This window comes from Taudactylus pleione, unplaced genomic scaffold, assembly GCF_031769625.1.
Source record: "Taudactylus pleione unplaced genomic scaffold, aTauple2 ptg000265l, whole genome shotgun sequence".
Classification (NCBI taxonomy): Eukaryota; Metazoa; Chordata; class Amphibia; order Anura; family Myobatrachidae; genus Taudactylus; species Taudactylus pleione.
In genome coordinates this window covers 153,584-178,752 of record NW_028284667.1, presented here as the reverse complement: position 1 = coordinate 178,752, position 25,169 = coordinate 153,584, and the positions used below count along the sequence as shown (strand labels likewise).

Sequence of the window (25,169 nt, the reverse complement as noted above, 5' to 3'; positions counted from 1 at the left end):
AAACAGAGTCTGAGCAGCTCATTTGTGTAACACAGGTCACAGCAATGTCTTTAACATTTATATCCTATAAAAGTTATTTATACAGTATTTGCTTAATAGGACATTGTCTACTGGTAATTTTGTTTGCATTTGCAGTATTCTGCATGACCTGCACTTAAATAATAATTCCTTATGAGGGCGTTTGTCACTGTGGTATTTATGTTACCTCTGCAGAGCTCATTCACACACTGCAACATTGTCTGCCAAGAGCATATCAAGGTTGACGGTAGTTTCCCTTGGAAGTAACCTTGGCAAGCCAAGCTGCAGCTACTGTACCTATGTGGGTTTGCTAATTTACCTGAGAATGCACATGGTTAAACCAGTGAGGAGAAACTTTACATTTCAACACTTTAACGCCATTTCTTTTATTAATTTTATTTTTTTTTCTAAAATACCATTTAGTTTAGCATCATATATATTTCCTTTTTATCATGAGTGTGAGAGGGAACTGGAACAGATTTTATTACATTTTTCATGTTGTGTGTGTTTTTTAACAGTTTTAGTTCATTGGTTGGAGTGCACCTAGAAATGTACTTTTCTGCAAAACTGCTATGTAAGTCATAATATGCATTCCAGAAAAAAGTGTAGGGATAAAATCCCAAAAATGTAGGTTTTTTTTTCTGGAAGTAAGTGGACCAGCTTCCTCAGATAAAGCAGGCAACAATCCTGTAGATACGACCTCTCCACCCTTCATGAACCTAATTTGCACTAAGAAGGACTGTGTAAAACCATTAACTTGTACAATTTGATGTATTCACACAAAATCTGCCACCTTATGGGCCCTATTTATAAATATTATGTCTACTAAAAAAAATGTGAAAAAGGTTGTTTATTTAGTATAACATAAATATATTAAATGGCTATTGGAGCAGTTTTCGTGAAAGACTACTCCAAACCCTTCAATTCACATATTTTTGGTAAGCAGATCACATTTCCATACTTGTAATGGGAAATGTGATCTGCTCAGATTTACTAAAAATATATTGTGAAAATATACCAGAAAAAGCTCTGTGATAACAACTCCATCTTCAGATGGCGTTATCCAGCCTTTCCCCTTTTCTCCTGGCTCCTGCTTTGCTCTGATAGGCAGAACAGAGCTGGGAGCCCTCCCCCATGATCAGCTCTGTGGTCTGAATAGACCACAAGCTGATCACTTAAAGAAATAAACCCTAAACACCTGCATCCAGGGACCAGTGATCGGAGCTCCGGTGAGGTCCTCTGTGCCTCCGGTCAGATGACCTCCGGGCTCCTGCACTGTGACCCTGGTCAGCTGAGCACCGATCGCCAGGAAGGTGAGTGCAAGCTGAACAAGGGGTGGCTGATGAGGCGGGGAAGCATGGGGGTGGCAATCATGGTGGAGGGGTTGTTGATCTGGTGCTGCATGCATGGTCCCCTTCTTGTACTTTTAGCAAAAAATACAGTGAATAGCATGTAAAGTGAATTCCCAGGGACAGGGCTTTATGGCAAGCTTCCTGCCTGTACATTATATTTGATAAATCCTTGTGATATATTCAAATATCGCTTTGCGATATTGGATGAATTTTTCACAGCCAATCCGTGTTTGAGATACAGATTGTGATAAATATGCCTCTATGTCTCATAAGAACATTTGTGCTCTTGATTTGCAATTCTGCCTTTTTATAAAATAGCCGTAAGGTGGTACAAATTAGCCGATGAGTACCCAGCACGACATGGCCGACGACAAGACCCGGCATGCAGCAAGTGCACACACACTTGCCGATGCCAGGTCCGACGGGGGGGAGGGACGTGCATTCTGCTGCATGGCATCGTTAATTACTTCCCCTGTTGGCCCTGCAGCAGTGCAGCATATCAGTGTATGATATGCGGGAGTGCGCATATCATGGGTACACACTCAGGGCCGGATTAAGGTATGTGGGGGCCCCTGGGCAACAAACTTGTGAGGGCCCCTATATACCACCGTTTCTCATCACCCTAGGATTTTTTTTTCTTCTATTCACCTTAATGCCCCTCTTGCAATGCTCACTGTAGAAGTGCCCCTTATGCAATGTCCCCAGTAATGGTCCCCCCTATACAGTGCTCCTTATGCAGTGCCTCCTGTAGTAGTTCCCCCCTATGCAGTGCCCCCTGTAGTAGTGCCCCTTATGCAGTGCCCCCAGTATTGGTCTTCCCTATACAGTGCCCCTTATATAATGCCCACAGTAGTAGTCCCCCCCATGCTCTGCCCCCAGTAGTAGTCCCCTCCTATACAGTGCCCCCAGTAGTAGTCCCCCCATACAGTGCCTCAGTAGTATTCCCCCCATGCTCTGCCAACAGTAGTAGTCCCCTCCTATGCATTGCCCCCAGTAGCAAACACCCCCCCTATACAGTGCCCCCATGAAGTGCCCCCCCCCCTATACAGTGACCCTTGTAGCTGCCCCCCTATACAGGGACACCTGTAACGCTCCCCCCAATGTGGTGACAGTGCCCCACACACACACAAAAAACAAAAAAACTTACCTGAATCCCTGCTCCTGACGCGAGTCCCGGCTCTTCTGTTGCACAGTTGGGAGAGACGTCAGTGTCATGACCTCTCCTATCATCACCAGCTGCGGGGGGGGGGAGCCGGCTCTCTTCCGTTGTGCAGCAGCCAATGAGAGTCTGTCTGACTCTCATCGGCTGCTGTAAGATACACACAGCTGCCGCCGGCGGCTGTGTGTATGTCACTGTGTAGTGTGGCCGCGCTCACTGTGCTGTCTACACTACACTAGCGGAGAGGATGCTAGCAGCGGGCGCAGACAACGCACCACTGCTAGTAGGGGCCCCTCCGTGTGTGGGGGCCAGGGACGACCGCCCCTGTTGCCCCCCCTTTAATCCAGCCCTGTACACACTAGATGATGTACCCAATATATTGCTCTGATCCGTGGGATCGGACGACATATATCATCTACTGTGTACCCAGCATTAATGTTATATAAAATTTTTAATCCTTGACTAGTTCCTCATGTTCTTATTTATACATTGAGCTTGCAAACCTGTGCTGTATTTATGTCTAAAATCAGATTTCAAATTTGATAGGTTTCTGAACAAAGTACATTGCTAGCTTTGTTCACATGAATTATATGCCATAATATCTGGTAATGTTTATCATCAGTAGTATGAATTTAGAGCTTAAAGGCAAGCTACAGTCATTTTTTTTAATGAACTCCTACTCCATAACTAGTAGTCTCCATGGTTTAGGAGCCGCTCATCAAAGCCTTCATGTACTGCGTTGCCAGCAGACGTGAGACATTTGAATAGAAACAGTGATTGCTGGAGTAGCTGACAGGATAACATTGTGTGTACAATTTTCTCTTACAATTATATTTAAAATATATTTAGTTCTTGTAACTTACTGAATCAGAGGCACACAGATTTGTGATTGAAGATTTATAAAATGTTAAAATGAAAGCAATATTCAATGTAACTTTTGCACTTAAACAACATCATCCTATTTGTGCCAGTCTTGTTTTATTACTGTTTGTTCCCGTTTGTAAAGGGCAACGGAACATGCTGCACTATATAAGTAACTGTTAATAATATGTATTTGTAATGACTCAATAGTTTAAAAAAAAAACACTTTTATTTAGTTCAGATGACATTTTACAGTTGCCATTAGTTTAAAATAGCATAATACGGACAAAGGCATGAAGTTAAATGTGAACTATGTAAGTTGTTTTCTGTCAAATTAATTGTAGTTATAATAATGCTGATATAATTAAAGGCAAAAGAGAAAAAAAATCACAATCTTGCCTCATTCTATCCAACATAAAAAGAAGTAACATTATTCTGTTTAAAAATGCATTTCTGTTGCTTCAGTTATGCACTGGCACTAATTTTAGAGTGTACAAAAGTGTATTTCTAATGCTGGGTACACACTATGTGATATGCCGTTCAATCAGTCGACAAACAACATATCGCATAGCGCATCTGCGGGTGTGTACAGAATATATGTCTGTGATCGATGTCATTTACAGACATGTCACATCGGCCCTGCAGCACAGCCGATGTCGATATATCCTGCAGATATATTAGCACGTCTGGCTGTATGTACAGGCGACCCGCCGACCACCCATACACGTATGCTATAGCCGACACTGACATCTCAACTGGGCGGGCAAATTTAAATGCCCCCAGTTGTGATGTCAGCAGATTGGTAAGTGTGTATTGGCTTACCAATCAACCACTCGGCCTGCAGATCCCTGGGTTAGCGAACAAGTCGCCCTGGGGTGTACCCAGCTTTATATTCTTTCCAAAATGAATATAATTGTTGTTGTTGTACAGAAATCTGTGCTTGGTGGCATTTTAAGGGTAGAGTAGATTTGAATGTGTTCTTCTAAACCTATGGTTCCTAGTAGGGATGTGCGCCTTGGTTTTGGTTTTGGACCTGTGTCTCCTTCAAGGTTTTGGATCTGGATTTGGTTTTGCAAAGCACCCTCAAGTATTCTGGTTTTGGTTTTTATCTGGATTTTTTAAATAAAAAATAGATAAAATGTTTTAAAAACAGCTAAAATCATGTAATTTATGCAATCCAAAACCCGAAATTCAGATTTAAAATCTGAATTCCGAACAGCAAAAAGATCAGAACCGTGACCTGGATTTACCCGGATCTCCTCAGGAGATTAGAACCGCCACTCGGATTTACTCGGATTCACGAAATTCGGGTGAATTCGGATTTCTGGAGAACCAAACCGTACATCTCTAGTTCCTAGTAGCAAGTTATTAGAGTTGTGGCACAATCATTTTTTTATAACTCTTATTAGCAATTATTAAAGGTTGTAACAACACAGCAAACAGAAAATAATTCTGTATTTTTACATTATATTAGTAGTTACAACATCATAACACAATCATGTGAATGTAGCTATAATAATAGAGGAGCTTGTTGGGGTTAAAAATGGGGAAGAAGGGAAGGAAAGGTTAAGGTTAATGTTGATAGTGAAGTGATGGCAGTAGTACTAAAAATAGTTATAATGGTACTGTACAGTAGTAACAACTGATATCTTGTATATTGTAAGGAACATTGGGCGGGATGCATCAAGCATTGCATTTTGGATGCAATGGAACCCGTCAATAATTGCTTGTATACCGGTGTTTAGAAATGCTGTATGCATGATCATTTAAGCAAAGGACAGCTCTTCCGATAATAGCTCTCCTTTGCGGTGTTGGGACTTCCAGGTTTCTGACCTGGGAGTCCATCTGCACATGCATGGCTGTTGGCCAGCTATTGGATGCTATTTGATCCCTGATGATGAAGTTTCTCTATTAGGCATCATCATCTCCAGAAAAAGTCAAACCTTCAAAAATGGCATTTTCAGAGGTCTGACCACATTTTTCATCACAGTGCATCGGTATACGTTTATGATGCCTGCGGTCACAATGGCGACCGCCGGCATCTAGACTACAGAATGCCGGTGAGGGTTAACTAACCTACATCGGGAGACCGGCGCCCGGCATCCTGATCGAAGGGATGCCGGGTGTGGACAGCCGCGGGGGGGGGAGGGTTAGGTTTAGGGTTCCCGGGGGGACTTTGGGTTAGGCAACCCCGGGAGGTTAGGGTTAGGCTAGGGGGAGGGAGAGTTAGGGTTAGGCACCCCCGGGGGAAGGTTAGGGTTAGGCACCCCGCCGGGGACTTAGGTTTAGGCAGCGGGGAAAGGGGGGTTAGGGTCAGGCACTTAGAGGGGGGATTAGGGTTATGCACGGGGGGGGGAGGTTAGGGTTAGGCACCCTAAAGGAGGGTTAGGGGGTAGAGTTAGGTTAGTTTATACTTACCTTCTAGACAATCGGGATTTCCTTCCATGTCGGCCGGCGGTGTTTCATACCGAATGCCAGTGCATCTTGCCCATTGTGATTTTAGGGTTAAATATAGAGGGGAGATTATGGCCAAATGTAATAGCCTGTGATTTTCAGGAACCTGCACAACTTTGTCGATTTAGAAGCTTTTGTTAACGTGGTAATAATTAAAAGGGAAAACCAGACTTATATTGCCTTTTAAATTATTGCCGCTTTAAATCTAGTGGCTATATTGCTGCAACATGCAGGATATTACATTTGTGCCTATATCTGCATTGTTAGGTTAATAGTGGATACACATTAGATGATATATCGTCTGATCCCTAATGTGTACCTGCTATGTCGGCCCATACGCGCTCCCGTATGGCCTTCGTTTGCATCGTCAGGTCGGCCCTACATGCAGCTCAATCTGACAATGCGACTGATGATCCCATACAGCGGGTTGCAGCTGCTGCCAACATATCGGGCGTTTGGGCATCAGAACGTGTAATGTGTACCGGCCGCCTGATATGTCGGCCCGACCCCCCTTGCGGTTGTCCGTTGCATCGCTGGGTACACACATCGTTTAGTGTGTACCCAGCTTAAGTCATTTTTTAAATAGTTATGTGTAAACATGTAGTAGATTGTGAGTTTCCAGTGAGATTTATCTCGCTGATACCCACGGTGAGTTTCCAGCTAGTTTGCATAGAAACTCGCCGAATGTAATAGGCGGTAAGTTAGAAGGTGCCTTTGTAACATGACAGCAACTTCTATCGAGTTGGTGTCTGCTGTAACCTGTCAAAATCTCACCAATCCTACATTGAGTTTCATAACATACAGGGTGTTTGGATTGAAATCATTGCAAGTATTAGTTGTCCAATGTCATGGGAGTTTGACCTCATTAACGCTATATAAGCATAGATTTTGTATACTTTTCTGTAATAAGTTTTGGAAGGAGCTAGGTGTAGATGTGAGCATAGTGGTGTGGTGGAGTATTTTATTTGAAGTTTGGTGAGTGTTACATTTAATTACTGATTGAGTTGTCTTTGTGATTTTGTCTGTTTAGTTTCTTATATTTTTTTCATAAACTTTTGCCCTTCTAATCTCTGTCTGTTTGTCTTGTCTTGTTTGTGTGTGAGTGGCGTGTAATAGTTTTTTTTTATATTTTTATGGTTGTGTTGCTCAGGGGCGTTTTAAGAGAGGAGGGGGCCAGTATGCAGCCTCAGTGTGGGCTCCCTCCTCTCGGACAGCACAGTAGACTCTGGCTTTGCATAAGTTTTTTTTCCATAAGTGCAATGAACCAAACTTGCGTAGTAAGGGCCGGATTCAATTAGCGTTGAAAAGCCGAGATCAGCGATAAGCGCGATGTTTTCATCTCATTAGCCTGTTTAGAGGCAAAGTTTTTGCCAAATTACACAATGCGTGTTCCTGTTTTTCACCCTATTCAATTGCAAAACGCATATATGCGAATGCAGCAAATGGCGAAACTAGCTAAAAGTTTTTTGGGGGGAAATCAGTCTGTACCCCCTCAATATAGAAGTGTATTAATAGACCTAATAAGAGTATTTTAGATTCTTAAATTGAGTCATAGGGCTGTTATTTGCATATTTGCATAAGTATGGTAAATTGATAAAAAGCCATGTCTTTTGTGAACAATAATTGTTGTAGTTAAATTTGGGGTTCATTTAAATGGGTACTAGTATATTTTTGTGTTTATAAAGTGCATTATAAAAAAGTTTTAAAAATACACCTGCTGCAGCCACCTGCAACTCATCAATATAGCACCTGACCCAGTACTTAATGCACATTTTTCAACACTTTTTAAATTTTCGCCCCAAAATTTACGAGTTTTTTAGGGTGAAATTAGAAAATGTTTTTTATTTTGCCTAATTAGTCATTAGGGGGTGTCCAAAGGGTTCTTAACCAAGTCCCCACAGTTTTAGGCAAAAATAGAGATTTTGCACATCTTTTCTTCTACCTTTGGGTGGAGAAACTTTTTCACCTGTTTTTGCTTTTGGAGTTTGCGAAAAACGTGCTAGAATTGAATAGGTCAATACTTTGGAATGTGGCGAAAACATTGCATCGGCGAATGTTTTTCACTGATCGCAGCTTTTCGCCTCTTATTGAAAACGGGCCTAAGTGAGAAAACTGTGGGGGACTTGGGTTGCTACCAGTATCTAGTTTAGCAGTGGACAATTATTTTAGCTGAGCAGCCATTTAAAAAGCTTTAGCAAACCGTCATGCGCCACACACATAAAATACTTTAAAAAGTATTTAGTGAATAAAAAACATAGGCCGATAGGGAGCTATTTAAGTGAAGATTTGTAGGTAATATAAAAATATTAGTAGACTAGAGTAGAAAGGTATGGATTATAATGTATTACAGCAATATCATAAGCATATCTATAAAGGGAGCACTGTGTGCGGTGCACACAGGCCCCTGTGACCAAGAATGCCCACACCGCACACCCTGCACCCGTACATTCTCGTACGTACCTCACTGGTGTAGATGCTGCAGAAATCACTTGGAAACTGGTGCGGCTGCAATGTTCCCAGAGATCTGCGCATGCGCACTACACTCTGGCACAGTGCCAAAATCTACAGAGCAACTGGGCTGGAGAGATTAGGCCAGACTTGCCGACTTTCTGGCTGCCCTCCGGGAGGGAGCAGCCAGGTTGGCATAGTGGGGGAGCAAGGCCAGCATAGGGGGTCACGGCTGGGGATATTACCCGACCTTGGGGGCGTGGTCATGTGATTGCATCATTTTGGCCCCGCTACACAATGCCGAGAATACCGGGATCGTGATGACGCGATTGCTAATCCCTTACCTCTGAAGTCCCCTTTTTCCATGTCACTGATCTCGCTTCCTCTTACCAGCTCTATGGATCGCAGAGGACGGGCCAGAGCAGTGCTAGAAACTGCTCGGCTGTCTGTCTTTTCTTTGCACCGGCTGTCAGTGTTCCTCCTCTCTCTATCTCAGGGGTGGGGAACCTTCGGTCCGTGGGCCATATACGGTCCGCAAGGTGAAATCATCCTGCCCAGCCTGCTGTCAGCGGCAGCAGCAGAATCAGCGTAGTGTAGCGGCTGCCAGCGGCGGCAGGTAGCGCAGCGGGAGAGTGGGGTTGTCAGGATTGTTATCGGCGGCAGGTAGCCAATGACAGCCCTGACACACCCCTTCCCCCCGCTGCGCTATCAGCGGCGGCAGGTAGCACAGCGGGTGGAGGGTGTGTGTCAGGGCTGTCATCAGCTATCAGCAGCAGCAGGTAGTACAGCGGGGGGGACGGTGTGTGTGTCAGGGCTGTCATCAGCTATCAGCGGCGGGAGGTAGTGCAGCGATGGAGGGTGTCAGGGCTGTCATCGGGCGGATTAGTGCAGGGGCTCTCTCCCTATCAGCAGCAGCAGGTAGCACAGAGGGGGGATCAGGGTGTCAGGACTGTCATTGAGTGCCTTGCAGGGCTCTCTCCCCATCAGCGGCGACAGGCAGGCAGCGCACAAGGGGAGGGGGGGGAATTAGGCTTGTCATATGGCTGCCATTGAGCTGGTTAGTGCAGGGGCATGCAGGGTCTCACCCTAACAGCGCGGGCAAGCAGGCAGTGGTGGCACAGCAGGGGGTGTGTACAGTCAGTGCTGTCATCAGGCTGGTTAGGACTGAGAGGACCCCAGGGCTGCCTTATCAATCTGCCTGTCACACATCCATAGGGACTGCCCCTTCAGACTCTGCCTGGCAACATATCAAATAGAAGCAGTTACTTACAGCCATCACATTAAGGGTGAGTTAATAACGTTTTTAACCAAATATAGGAGTCAAATTTTAAGTTCATAATTTTGTATGGCCCCCGAATGATTTTCTAAAAATCAAAATGGCCCTTGGCAGAAAAAAGGTTCCCCACCCCTGCTCTATCTTATTCATCCCTCTTCACTTGTTACAGAGATTTGACATTAGGGAAGGCTAAAAATATACAATTATTTACACAGAGGAAGAGAGGAGGTGTTGTGCTAGTACACTTAATTAGCAAAAACACTTCCTCTCTCTCTCTGTAAAGAATTGTTTACTGTGAGTGGACCCTACTACAAGATCTTCATCTGCTGAGTGTCTGTTGCTTCTCCCTCTAGTGTAGATGTATCAAACCTCGGAGAGTGATAAAGTGTAGAGAGATGATGTACCAACCAATCAGCTTCTAACTGCTATGTTAAAGGCTGGGTTTGAAAATAACAGATAGGATCTGATTGGTTGGTACTTTATCTGTCTCCAAGGCTTAGTACATCTCTGAGAGACAGAAGCAAAGGACCGGGCCCAATTGCCTCAGGGGCCGCTTCCAGCCACGGGCTTTAATTTGCCTACATCTGATCTAGCTACAGATCTAGTCAATACTACAGCAGCAAGGATATATAATGCTTACTGAGAAATTGAGAGGGATAGAAAAGTAGTAAGATCCAGTTAAGAGTTTATAGGGGGAGATATATCAAACCTTGAAGAGAGATAAAATACCAACCAATCAGTTTCTAATTATCATTTTACAGGCTGTGTTTGAAAAATAACAGAAGCTGACTGCTTGGTACTTTATCTTCATTCACTTTATCTCTCTCCAAGGCTTAGTAAATAGACCCCTATACCCGGTGCTATTTTTGTAGAAATATAGATTCAGGAACCCTTGGGGAGGAGGTAGGGGGGAAAAGGTGGGAGGAGCTGTGGGCAATATGGGCAGAGCTACAATGGGGGTGGGGCATCAATTGTGTGTAACCTTTTTATGTGAAAGTTTGGCGCTTTGGGGGTGGGTGTTATTACAACATGTCAATCTATCCTATAAGTATATGTAACTGTACAAAAACATAGGAAAGAAAACTGCTGTAAATTAACACATACAGCAACAGAAAACCAGAATCCATACTAAATATATAGGATAAGCCACATCAAGCCAAGTCAGATCCACATAAATAACTTTGAAAAAGCTAGATCCATTTAAAATACATTGAAAAAGCCGGATCCACCTAATATACATTAAAAGCCATATCCGCATAAAATAGGTATTATAATGAATGGCAATAGAACAGGGACATTTTTAAGAGAGGAGGGGGCCCATGTGCAGACTCAGTGCGGGCCCCCTCCTCACAACGGCGGTCCTGCAGTGCAATTACTGCAGTAGATACTGGCTTAGTGCCTGAATCTGTTGCGTATGCGCGGGTCTGCGTGAAAATGGCCACCAACATTTTCTCAGTGATTTTTGCTGCTCTGCAGCCCCGGCTCGGAGCTGCAGAGCAGCACTACAGACAGATAAGTATAAAACTATGGGTGCAGGATGTGCAGTGTGGTCCCCCCAGACTCAGGGGCCCATGTGCACAGCACTCCCTGCGCCCATTATAGATACGCCCCTGCGATTGAAGTACCTCCATAAAACTTGTTCCATCCATCTGGGGAAGCCTTCACTGGCAAAGTTTACTGCCATCGGGATGTTCACCAGTGATATCAGCGTTAGATGGGAGAAAAATTTTAATCAGAAGATTGTGCTTACTTGCCAGGCTCAGGTTTCTCCATGTCACTTCTGATCACTGGCCAGCAGGACATCACCTCCAGAGGAGGATGGTAAGAGATGAGGAAGGGAGAAGTAGGAGGCAGATGGAAATTAAAAAGTGGTTTGTGAAGGGCACAGGAGAAAGGTGGGTGCAATATATGGGAGACCAGTGATGTCCGAATATGGGAGGGCTGCAACTGGAGGGTCACAGGACAGGTAAGACTGGACCTTGGGGATGCAGGTCAGGGAGGGCTGGACCAAGTTGGTATGCAGGGCAGGTAGGGCTGGACCAAGGGGGTATGCAGGTCAGGGAGGGCTTGACCTTGGGGGCACAGGACAGGGAGGACAGGACTAAGAGGTAGTGCAGGACAGTGTTGGCTGGACCTATTGGGGGCACAGGGATGGCTAGGCATGGTGTGAAGGTGTCACAGGGCAATGAAAGCTGGATTTTAATGGAGGATCACAGGGAAGGGAAGGCTTGACTAGGGAAGGGGACACAGGGCAAGGAAGGCTGGACTAGGGAGGTGGGACACAGGGCAAGGAAGACTGGAACTTGGTGGCAGGCACAGGGCAGGAAAAGCTGGACCTCGGAGGGCACAGGGCAGGGAATGCTGGACTAGGGAGGGCCACATGGATGGGAATGCTGGACTGGGGGGGCTCAGGGCAAGGAATCCTGACTCTGGGGTGACACATGGCAAGGAACGCTGGACTGGGGTGGGGTGGGGGGTCACAGAGCAAGAAACATCGGAGAGAAATGCAGGACTGGGGAGACACAGGGCAGGGAACACTGGAGCTGACCGCTGGACTGGGAGAAGGGATCGGCATCAGACCAGCAGCATTTCGAAAAAACTGGTCCGCAAGGTGTGATTGGCTCACAGGTGGCGGCTTTTTTGAAATGCCGCGGCTGTCCCTTCAATCTTGATGACTGTCAATGCTGGATGGCTGCCAGTCCGGCGCCAATCCTTCCCCCTAGTCTGGCTCTAATCACTCACTAAAAGGCTGCAAATGCCACTCAAATCCCAATGCAGGTTGGTACAGGAGCACCATTCCTTGTGACGTCATTTTGCTAGAGAACTTCAGGAACAGCATTCCTAACCATTCTGAGTGAAAAATATCCCTGCCTATATCTGTTTTGCTTCCAGAACTCTCTCCAGTATTGTCCCAAATACTATATCATACCTGTTTGTTCAAGCACCCATTTATAGCCTACTAGTAGAGGGCTGATGAGTAGGAGCATTATCAAGGTCTCAAGCTTCCACTACTCTCTCATACAAAGCTAATCCCAAAGGTCCTGATACGAATTTACAAAACCCCGTTGCCGTGACGGAGACCTAATTAGTCTAAAAAGCTTGCGACTAAAAGCTGCTCAGTTAGGCATGAAAAAATACAATTTTAATTTCCTTTATTGAAAATTGGAAAATGCTATTGAAATGAAAGAAAAGATTGTACCAGAATCACATAGTACATAGTACAGCCACAAAATGCAATGAATACTGCACAATGTCAGAAAACAGTAGGAAGAGCCATAATTAGCATAGTAAAGATATGTATTTTATGTTAGCAATATAAAACAAAAAAAAATAATTATAGTGCTATTCTTACAAGCAACAAGAAAGATCAATTGGTTAGAGTTGGCGCACAGATGAAAGAGATATAGGGCAAGGATTAGAGATGATACTGCCAAAATCAAAAACAGCTTTTGTTTAACCACAAACAAAATCACTGCAGAACACAGTCTGTGGGCGCACATACTTCTCTGTCAATTGAAATCTTGAACTTGCCTCAGTAGATATGCTTATACCACCCCACTTTAATTCTACTGGTGCTCCACCAATCACAGTTAGGAATTATAAGTTGCATCACTGTCTCACTTCAAAAGATAAGGTTTATGAGAAAGGTCTTTTCTAAATGGAAACATTGGGCCTGATTCAGAGCCGCTCGTAAGAGGCCACTCGTTCGTTCCGAGCGATGTTTGCACAACTGCGCATGCGTACGTATCGTAATACGCATGCGCGAACCAGTCAGTGCGGCCAAAAATCGTTTGTTCGCTAAATAGCGAATGCCTGCTATTTTGAGTGACAGGAGGAGGCGTATGTGGGTGGTAACAAGGGAAGGTGCTTGAAAACGGGGAGTGGAGATCTGAACGCAGGCGTGCTTAAAGGTCAAAACGGGCGTTTTATGGGTGTGCGTCATTGACCACGTCACTGGGTTATTTTATAGTCAGAACTGCTCGCAAGATTGCGGTAGGAAAAACCAACCACAAGAATAGCGAGGAGTTCATACGCTGGTCGATGTACTCGATTAATCTAATAAATAGCGGACATGATGTAGGATGCGAGCGGCCAGGGGGCGTAGTTTCCCAAAAAACGACCGCAAGTTTTGTTCGCTCGTTCAGACCTAGAGGCGTGAACAGACCGCAAAGAGCGAACGGTTCATTTGAATAGCCACCCCTATTTTCTTGACGAGCGAGCGCAAATAGCGTCCGGCTCTGAATCAGGCCCATTGTCTTTCTGTTGAATCATTTGGAAAGAGCTCTACTGTAGCTCTTTGGATATCTGGCAGTTACATAAGGCATGCAGATCTATACATGTTGCACTGTGTGTCACTGATAAACAAGGACCTAGAGATTATCAAGCTTGTATGCAATTGTTTGCCAGTACCTTTAAAGTACTTAAAGCAGAACGAGGGGATGTCCATTTTTGAGGGTGCTTGAAACATTATACTGAATTTTATTTCTAGTAAATAAATATATATACGTAATGAGCTGTATTCTTTTAATATTATTTTACAATGGATAGGTTAGCTTCTTGGTCAGTTTGGCATCTTTTGCCTCTGAATGTGGTGGAATAATACACTCCAGGCAATGTTTAGAGGAGGAAGGACATGAAGGTAATTTGCAACAGCTTTATAAAATTCGTAGCTCTTTTTGCTCTATTTGGCTTACTTACAGCATTGATCACATTTATATTGCACACTTGCAACATCCATCATTTTACAAGTAGCCTCTGCCTGTCAATCTAAGCACTTTTTCTCTGTAATCCTTTGACCAACATCCTTAATATCTGTTGGTGCTGACGTTTTACTGTTCATTTGATTTATGAAGTATTACTATGCAATTCATGGAAGTAAGCATATAAATGTGATGTTATGTCTGGTAATTCTGTCTGATCTTTTGCTAACTAGTGTAGGGTAGGTGTGATTAGACATGATCAAATTATTGGGCACATTTCAAGATTCTGGACTGAAAATTCTGTGTTTCCAATATTTTTTTATCTGATCTGAATAAAAGGTCAAAGGGAATCTGTAGTTAAGGATTATCATATTGTTTCAGATTTCCATAACAGCTTGTTTCCTACTGTAGGTTCCTTTTTGAAGTTGCGGGTGTGGGGATGGTGGGTGTGGTATGTTATGTTGACATTTTCTGAATGCCAAAATGGTCATTATGGTAATCTTATACCACATTTTAGCTGGGTCACTCTAAGTTTTGATGCTGCTTTAAAATGTTATGTTCACCACAACTAGGGGTATAGGTGGTTCACATGAGTGATCTTTTATATTCTGTGATGTAAAATAAAGTGTTTTTCTACTATATTTTTGGTGTGCTGGTTTGAAGCTGGATATCTATCTAGTCGTGGTGAAGATGAAATTTGTTGAAACCATGCACCCTGCTGCTTTAGAGCTGTTAGTGTGTACCTTCATCCTATATACAGTCAGGTCCATAAATATTGGGACATTGACTGAATTTTCAGATTTTGGGCTCTATTCACTACCACAATGGTTTTGAAATGAAACAAACAAGATGTGCTTTAACTGCAGACTTTCAGATTTAATTTGAGGGTAATTACATCCAAATCAGGTGAACGGTGTAGGAATTACAACGGTTTCTATATGTGCCTCCCACTTTTTAAGGGGCCAAAAGTAATGGGACAAACTAAACAATCCCAAATCTAACTTTCACTTTTTAATACTTTGTTGCAAATCCTTTGCAGACAATTACAGCCTGAAGTCTGGAACGTATAGACATCACCAGACACTGGGTTTCATCCCTGGTGATGCTCTGCCAGGCCTCTACTGCAAATGTCTTCAGTTCCTGCTTGTTCTTGGGGCATTTTCCCTTCAGTTTTGTCTTCATCAAGTGAAATGCATGCTCAATCTGATTCAGGTCAGGGGATTGACTTGGCCATTGCATAACATTCCACTTTTTAGCCTTACAAAACTCTTTGGTTGCTTTTGCAGTATGCTTCGGGTCATTGTCCATCTGCACTGTGAAGTGCTGTCCAATGAGTTCTGAAGCATTTGACTGAATATGAGCATATAATATTGCCCGAAACACTTCAGAATTCATTCTGCTGCTTTTGTCAGCAGTCACATCATCAATAAATACAAGGGAACCAGTTCCATTGGCAGCCATACATGCCCACGCCATAACACTACCACCACCATGCTTCACTGATGAGGTGGTATGTTTTGGATCATGAGCAGTTCCTTTCCTTCTCTTCTCTTCCCATCACTCTGGTACAAGTTGATCTTTGTCTCATTTGTCAATAGGATGTTGTTCCAGAACTGTAATGGCTTTTTTTAATGTTGTTTGGCAAACTCTAATCTGGTCTTCCTGTTTATGTGGCTCACCAATGGTTTGCATCTTGTGGTGAACCCTCTATATTCACTCTTGTGAAGTCTTCTCTTGATTGTTGACTTTGACATATATACACCTACCTCCTGGAGAGTGTTCTTGATTTGGCCAACTGTTGTGAAGGGGTTTTTCTTCACCAGGGAAATAATTCTTCTGTCATCCACCACAGTTGTTTTCCATGGTCTTCCGGGTCTTTTGGTGTTGCTGAGCTCTCCGGTGCGTTCTTTCTTTTTAAGAATGTTCCAAACAGTTGATTTGGCCACACCTAATGTTTTTGCTATCTCTCTGATGGGTTTGTTTTGATTTTTCAGCCTAATGATGGCTTGCTTCACTGATAGTGACAGCTCTTTGGATCTCATATTGAGAGTCGACAGCAACTGATTCCACATGCAAATGTTACACCTAGAATCAACTCCAGACCTTTTACCTGCTTAATTGATAATGAAATAATGAGGGAATAGCCCACACCTGTCCATGAAATAGCTTTTGAGTTGATAGTGCCATTACTTTTGGACCCTTAAAAAGTGGGAGGCACATATTGAAACTGTTGTAATTCCTACACCGTTCACCCGATTTGGATGTAATTACCCTCAAATTAAATCTGAAAGTCTGCAGTTAAAGCACATCTTGTTTGTTTCATTTCAAAACCATTGTGGTGGTGAATAGAGGCCAAAATCTGAAAATTCAGTCAATGTCCCAATATTTATGGACCTGACTGTATATATATATATATATATGTGTGTATATACAGGGGTTAAAGTGGGCAGGAACAGGGTGGAACTGAGTTCCGTCACCTCTAATGCTAGGTGGAAATTGTTCCACCTCCACCAAGTCCGTGCACAGAAGTCCCACAGACAGAGAGACACTTTTTAAGTGATCTAACATTGTAGTCTCAGCTGATGGCAGGAGTGCTACAAAAGCATCTAAAAATCTAAAATGTATTTCACACTGTCCTGGCCCCCAAAGCTTCTGGGGGTCTTGGCGGCCCCCAGCCATTCACTTTACCGTTTCCTATACACAACAGTGTGTGTGTGCATGTGTATGTAAAGAACAGTACTCACACTTAGGGGCATCTTAAGACCGTGTGCGGCTGTCTTGAGCACTGTGCGGGGCCCCCTCCTCTCTCCCTGGTAGCCAGCAGCCGATTGACGTGACTGGCCAGACACTGGAGCATTAGTAGACTCCGGGCACTAGAGTGTGCCCGGAGTCTACTGCGCATGCGCAGAACACCGAAAACATGGCCATGGTGGCCATTTTCTGATGTTCTGAGCAGCGCTGACACCTGACTCAGGAACATGGACAGATAAGTTTAAAATAATATGGATGCGGGGTGTGCGGTGCGGGGCCCCCTGGACCCGGGGGCCTGTGTGCCCCGCACACACTTCACCCATTATAGATACGCCACTGCTCACACTTGTTTTGGCAGTGGGAGAGATGAGTTCCAGCACCTCTCCAGGACCATTTTAAGCCCTGTGTATGTATATATATGTATATATATACATATAGGCCACTATTGTGGGGCATAAAAATAACCGCTGTGGAAAAGAGAGGTGGGGCACCTTAACAAAATGTTGCTATGGGGCCAACAAAGTTCGGGCTTTGCCCCTGGTATGAGGTTACTGAGGATATACTTAACTAAATCAACTGGGTTACTCCACAGGTAGGGATGCTGATAGTGGTCCTACTTGTCACCTTGCTTTGCAGATCATTCCCTGTATGGCGGCTGCCAGTTCCAGTTCTGCACAACCCTGAATAGCTCTACTATTACCTTATCACCAAACATCACAAATAATGAACACTATACAAACATATCTTTACCAGAAAATGTCTACAGTCAGACCACTTAACTTTACAACTCTGTCCCCAAATGGAAATACTATGTTTATTTCTATCCGCTTGTTTCCCAGTCCATTCAATACAGTTATCATATTCCTTAACAATTATTACATGTAAATATTAATTCTCACATCAAATCTAGTGACTTTGTCTGACTACTGAAGTCCCATTGCTATTATCAGATAAGTATGTATGTGTTTTTTGTTCCTTGGAGGATGCTTCTGAGAGATGCCTCTCTGGTCCGTTTATAGTGAGTGATTTATATCACTTTCATTTCTCCTTCCGCTGCAATGGATTTGTGCTTCAAATCTGTCATTCCAGTGTGACAGGTAATATTTTTTCGTTTCTTTTAGGAGAGTGGGCATTCTGATTTTTCCTTTCCCCAAAAGGGCTTATACCTTTTAGCACCTGCCATTCCCCTCATGAGTAGCTCGCCATGATGTTGGAAAATTGATCTGTAGAAAAATTAAACTTAGTTTCAGTCATTATTTGTTCCAAGGCAAAGTACAGTAGGACCTGTACTACAGAGCAACTCCTAGAGGTGGAGACACCTCCAGCATAGTGAGCAGATAAGCATTCCCTACAGTACATTTGGAAGTCTACAAAGAAAGTAGCAGTAATTTGGCACAAAATCATTAGTAAGCATTGGGGCTGATGCAGAGCTGAACAGAATTACAATTGTAATTGCAGCCTCTTTTGTTCGTCAGGAGGCTTACCACCTAGCAACAGCTGATGGGTTGGGGGGCAAGCCTCCCGACGAGCGCAGAGAGGGTAAAGTGAAATAAATCATTCACTTACCTTCTCCACAGCCGAGGGGGAGTGGGGCACAGGAGATCCACGGGTCGCGAGTGATGGGCGGCAATGAGCACGTATCGCGCGCTTAACAGATGAGCGAACGCTAGGCACATGTGTGTGCTCAGTATACAAGGCTGAGCCATGCCTCCCCTGCCAGATTTTACCTCAGAAAGATAGAGGACACAGTGTCTGTATTTACAACAGACATGCTGCTGGTGTCCCCATCCATCAGTAAAAGAGGTAGGGAGTCCTCCAGGCAGGGGCGTATCTATAATGGGTGCAGGGAGTGTGGGGAACTCGGGCCCCTGGGTACAGGGGGCCCCCGCACCGCACACCCTGCACCCATAATATTACTTACGTCTCCGGAGTCCCACGTGGGCGCTGGCATCCGGCACTGTAAAATGACAGGAAAATGGCCGTGGGCAGCCATTTCCTGTCATTTGTGCATCCGCAGTACAGGGAAAATGGCCGGTGCGGCCATTTTGCCGGTGATCTGCGCATACACTATAGACTCTGGGCACACTCTAGTGCCCAAAGTCTATAACTCCGGCGCTGGCCGCGCACAGCTCAATGCGCTGCCGGCCACCAGGCGGAGATGAGGGGGCCCATGTCAGAGACTGCACACGGGCCACCTCCTCTCTAGAAACACCCATGCCTCCAGGCATAACCTGGATGAGACTGCTAGTAGTTCTTTCTCAGATGAGGAGATATTTAAAAGAAGAAAATTAATTAACTCTGTCAGGTCGGAGGACAGCAGGGACACCTCTGAAGAGGGGGGAGATTAGTCCGGCTGCAGAGACTCCTTCCCCTCCTGCATATTCTCACATAGTGGTATGAAAATGCACCTGTAAAAAGAAACATATTAACCATGTTTCTTCAAGAGATGCCTGTTCAGGAAAAATATCTCCTTCCCAGGTATTGCCCATAGCTGGAATACCTCTAAGGTCCATAGTAGACCTCTCTCTACCGCCCATGGCCAGCACATATTTCCTGCCTCGGGCCAACAGTTTGCACCACAGCATGCTCACAAAGGGGCTAGTCACCACCACACACCGCCCCTGGCTTACTCACATTGAGATGCTAGTTACCCTCCAGTAGATTGGGAATCGGAGGAAATAACTAAGTCTAGCGCGTCCTCTGTATAGTGATTTACAATTAGCCTGGATAGCATTAGCCACCAGACTGCCCCCATCAAAAATGTATTCCTATCACTGGGCCCTGAGCTAGCGGTCCTAGGTATATCATTTTGCCCAGTTAGCCTTTAGAACAGCTCAATTAAGGAGGACGAGATGGTTCTCCGCAACCATACTGGCATTCCTGACATTCCCACTCTGTTTGCCCCAGAGATTGATCCGGTCCTTACGTCACTCATTGGGGATAAGACCCAGAGTGATTGTATAGATAAATTCAGCTTAAAGTTTCGGACTCAGCTGGTCCACTATTGTTTGTCCTAGACAAAGCGGAAAAAGAAGGGGTCTCAGGGGCTCCCTAGATTCCCTGGTATTTTCCAAGATGGCCCTCTTAAAAACTATAAGCAGGGCTACCATAATGATTGGCCAGACTTTTGATTTCATATCCAATTCCTGTAGACCTCGTTGGCTGGCTAGTGCTTGTCTGACTAATCTAGCCCCCTGGCCAGTAGACGTTCCTAACTTAACAGATTCTGACCTTTTTGGTCCTGACTTCATAGATGAAGTGAAATTCTGCTATAAAGCCCGTAAGTCATTTGCAGACCTTAAGGGCCCCCAGCCTTCCAAATGGCCGTTTCGTCAAGATGGTCATTCTGTGGGAGCCAGCAGTTTGATCCAAGACCAGAGGGGTGCCCCCAGATCTCCCAGAGGAAACCTCTGCCCAGTGGCATAACTAGGGTATGTGAAGCACAGGGCAAATGTAAAAATGGAGCCCCATCCCTTCTACTATGTGCGTACGCCGAAGGCATTCAAGGCAAAAAATGGGCATGGCCACTTAAAAATGGGGCATGTCAACATGACACACCCCTTTATCATCACTATGAACATTCCTTTCCATATGCACCTTAAGCCCAGTAGTGCCCCTTATATAGTACCCCCAGTAGTGGTCCCCCTTAAGCAGCCCCCCATTAGTTCCCCTTATACAGTACACCCAGTATGCAATGCCCCCAGTAGTGGTCCCCCTTATGCAGGCTTCCAGCAGCGATCCCCTCTATACAGGGCCCCCTGTAGTGGTCCTCCCTATTTAGTGCCCCCAGTAGTGGTCCCCTAGTAGTAAGCCCCTTATATAGTGCCCCCAGAAGTAGTTCCCCCCAGTAGTAGTCACCAGTAGAGGTTCCCCCTCCTGATGCAGTGCCCCCAGTAGTAGCCCCCCCAAGTAATGGTGCCCCAGTAGTAGTAGCTCCCTCCCGTCAGTAATGATGCCCCCAGTAGTAGTATCTCCCTCCCTCCAGTAATGGTGTCCCCAGTAGTAGTAGCTCCCCCCCAGTAATGGTGTCCCCAGTAGCAGTAGCTCCCACCCAGTAATGGTGTCCCTAGTAGTAGTAGTAGCTACCCCCCCAGTAATGGTTCCTCCAGTACTAGTAGCTCCCCTCCAGTAATGGTGTCCCCAGTAGTAGTAGCTCCCCCCAGTAAGGGTGTCCCAGTAGTAGTAGCTCCCCCCCAGTAATGGTGTCCCCAGTAGTAGAAGCTCCCCCCCAGTAATGGTTCCCTCAGTAGTAGTAGCTCCCCCCCAGCAATGGTGTCCCCAGTAGTAGTAGCTCCCCCCCTGTAATGGTTCCCCCAGTAGTAGTAGCTCCCCCCCAGTAATGGTACCCCCAGTAGTAGTAGCTCCCCCCCAGTAATGGTGCCCCCAGTAGTACTAGCTCCCCCCCAGTAATGATGTCCCCAGTAGTAGCAGATCCCCCCAGTAATGGTGCCCCCACTAGTAGCTACCCCCCAGTACTGGTGTCCCCAGTAGTAGTAGCTCCCACCAGTAAGGGTGTCCCAGTAGTAGTAGCTCCCCCCCAGTAATGGTGTCCCCAGTAGTAGAAGCTCCCCCCAGTAATGGTTCCCTCAGTAGTAGTAGCTCCCCCCCTGTAATGGTGTCCCCAGTAGTAGTAGCTCCCCCCCAGTAAAGGTGTCCCCAGTAGTACTAGCTCCCCCCCAGTAATGGTGTCCCCAGTAGTAGTAGATCCCCCCAGTAATGGTGCCCCCAGTAGTAGCTACCCCCCAGTACTGGTGTCCCCAGTAGTAGTAGCTCCCCCCAGTACTGGTGTCCCCAGTAGTATTAGCTCCCCCCCAGTAATGATGTCCCCAGTAGTAGTAGCCCCCCCCCGCCCCCCCCCCATAGAGCAGACACACAAGTGACAACATTTTTTTTAAAAAAATACACTTACCTGAATCCACGCTCCGGCTCCGGTGACTGCTCCCGCCGCACGTCAGTCCTCCCGGGCTGGCGCGCTCAGCATTATGGGAGAGACATCATGACATCTCTCCCATTACCCACTGCATGAGCCAGAAGGCGGAGCTCATGAGTGAGCTCCAGCCCGGATTTTGCAGTGGGTGCTGCAGCAGTCAATGAGAGTCTGTTTGACCCTCATTGGCTGCTGATTCACACACGCATCGCTGCCGCTCGGTGGTGATGTGTGTGCAGTAGCAGCCAATGAAAGTCGTCTGACTCTTATTGGCTGCTGGTTAACACACACATCTCTGCAATGCTGGTGGCGATGTGTGTGTGTTAACATAGCCTGAGCCCGCCTCCCACCCTCCTCCTGGCGCTATTGGGCAAGCGCTCAGGGGGAGGGAAGGGGCTCGGCTGTGCAGCACAGGACCGGTGGAGGGAAGCCTAGCACCAGTCCTGTGTAAATGTGTAGCGCTAACCACACACACTGCGGTCGGTGCTAGACTGCCTAACTAGAGCACGCCGGACCGTGGCCGTCGGTGCCCCACCACGCCGCTGGTCCTACAGTGCCCAGGGCACACGCCCTGCTTGATCCCCCCTTAGTTACGCCACTGCCTCTCCCAGACACGGATCATGAGAGGCACAAGGTCTGGCAATGCATACTCCTCCAGGAAAGACAGAAGATATGGTAAGTCAGTTACCTTCACTTTACTCCTCCTTGTCTTTCCCAAACAATAGTTTCCTGGAGGCAGATCACCACAGACAGGTGGTTGCTAAGGATTGTGGAAAAAGGTTTGTACCTCCCACTTTTCCATTTTCCACATCAGGTTTATCCCTGTTCAAAGAATGCCAGTCCTTTGTTAGATGTGGTCCTATCCCTTGCCCTTCAGCAGGACAAAATAGAGTTGGCAGATCCTTCCAGGAGAGGCTGGATCAGTCACCTGTTCCCCATCAAAAAACAGGACGGTTCATACAGACCGGTTTTAAATGTCAAAACCCTAAAACAGTACATAAAACCTTGTTCTTTCCATATGGAGGGCTTAGCGGATGTACATTTCCTGCTCTCCAACAGCAATTATTGTATTAAAATAGACCTCAAAGAGGCCTTTCATACAATTCAAATGCATCCAAATCACAGGAGGCTCTTAAGATTTCTCTGCAAAGGTGTCCTCTATCAGTGGAAAGTAATGGTTTTCAAGCTATCTAATGCCCCTTACACATTCACACGCCTCATGAAGGTGGTAGTTACACACCTCCATCAGATGGGAGTCCACTGTATAATCTACCTGGATGATCTCCTGGTTGTTCACTCGGACCGGGGACTCCCTTTTACTCCACAGGGAACTTATACTGTCGCGGATCCTATGGAATCTAGGATTTACCATAAATATCGACAAAACCATGTTAACCCCTTCCCAGTCAATAACTTTTCTGTGATTCTAGATAGATACCACTTCTTTATTAATAGCAGTTCCCACAGACAAGTGGAGGGATATTCAAGACTTCATATCTCAAACCCCCGAACACCAATTTTTGATGAAGGATTTGGCCAAAGTTATTAGTAAAGGGGGAAGGTGGTCCGCTCAAGAGTCAACAGCTCATATCAATCTCTTGGATTTAAGGCTGCCAGGTTAGCTCTTTCTGCACTAGTCCCACTGGATTCCCAGGAGATATCGGTCCAGCTCTGTCTAGACAACAGGACCACAGTTTCTTATCTCAACAGAATGGGAGGCACTAGATCACTGGATCGTTCAACTCTGAAACCGGAGGTTTTTCTTAGCATTGTGAAGACCTTTGGTCAACCACAGGTGGACCTGTTTGCAACTCCGTCAAACACTCAGGTTCCAACCTTTGTCTCCAGAATCTGGACTTAAGGGGTCATGCACATGGACGCAATGTCCTTCCCATACTTTCCTTTTTCTCACGCCTTACTCACTCCTGCAATGCTACTGAAGGTCCTCCACAAGATCAAAGCAGACAGGGTATCTCAACTCATTCTAGTATACCCTGTCTAGCCGTTCAGAATTTGGACCCCTTGATCACCCCTCTCTGAAAGGGTCCCAAACTTCCCCATGGCATGTCCAGAGACTGATTCCAGGGTACTCCAGACCTCCTAAAGGATCTTCCCCATTGCATATGGATAGCGACATTACTCGGTTGTTTACCTCTACTAACCTCTCTGCTTCATCTATGGCCTTGATAAACGCATCTCTTAGACCCAGACCAAGATCCAGATACCAATCCATAATTGATGAGTTTATGGCCTGGCGGGCTGCTCAGGCTCCGCCCTCAGACTCTCTTTCTGAACCCAAATTAGCCCTAGATTTCCCTACTACTAAGTTTGAGTCAGGCCTCGCTTCTGCCACAATACGTTCTTGGCTCGGAACTGGCTCTCCTTATTCCAGGCCTCACAGAAAATAAACTATACCTTAGACTACTTAAAGGTATTTATTGTTCAGACCTCCATATCCATGATACTCTACCACGTGGGACATTAATCCCTTTCTAAACTTCCTAGCCACTATTCCTTCTACAGCTGACATCTCTAATCTTTCAAGAAATAATACACTCCACTGGGTTTCCATATTGTTTTGAGAGGACGCACAAAGACTAGTTCTATTCAGACCCCTCTGGTGGTGTTCGATCTACTCAGAGACCAGTTGGACCCAGGTCTTTGCATAGTCGACTGCTTATCTACCTACCTAACACTCACAGCCCCACTGAGAGACAATATTTTTAACCTCTTTATCAATTGCCGCAAACCCTTTCGTTCAGCCAGACCTTCCTCAATCAGGGGCTGGATAGTTTCCTCTATGCAGAGTTCAGAGATAGACACCTCCCACTTCAAGGGTCACTCCCTTTGTGGTACTGCCATCACTTCGGCAGTGGTTAGGGGCTTGCCATTACAGTCCATAATCGTTAAACACTATTGGAAGCCTTCCAATGTGCAAAGGATAGAGGCCCTCATTCAGAGGCACTCGCAAGAAGCGAGCGCTCATTCTGAATGAGGGCGGCCGCACACTTAGCAACCGACCAGAGTGATGGTCGCGATGGTCAAGACCATCGAGCTGATCGAGCAGGAAGCTCCCCACTGACATAACTGCTGATGTCAGTGCGGCCGACCACAAAACAGTAGACGCTCCTTAAGGAACGCCTCCGTTTGTGAAACCACCCCCCCGCCCCACCTACAAAATGGGCCGAGCTGTTGATCAACATCGACAGCCGGCCCTTTTGTA

General features: G+C 45.6%; 1 pseudogene; it reads left to right on the top strand.

The window, feature by feature from the left end:
* Positions 1-1,273: 1,273 nt before the first annotated feature.
* On the top strand, positions 1,274-20,445 carry LOC148513951 (SURP and G-patch domain-containing protein 2-like; annotated as a pseudogene).
* Positions 20,446-25,169: the final 4,724 nt, after the last annotated feature.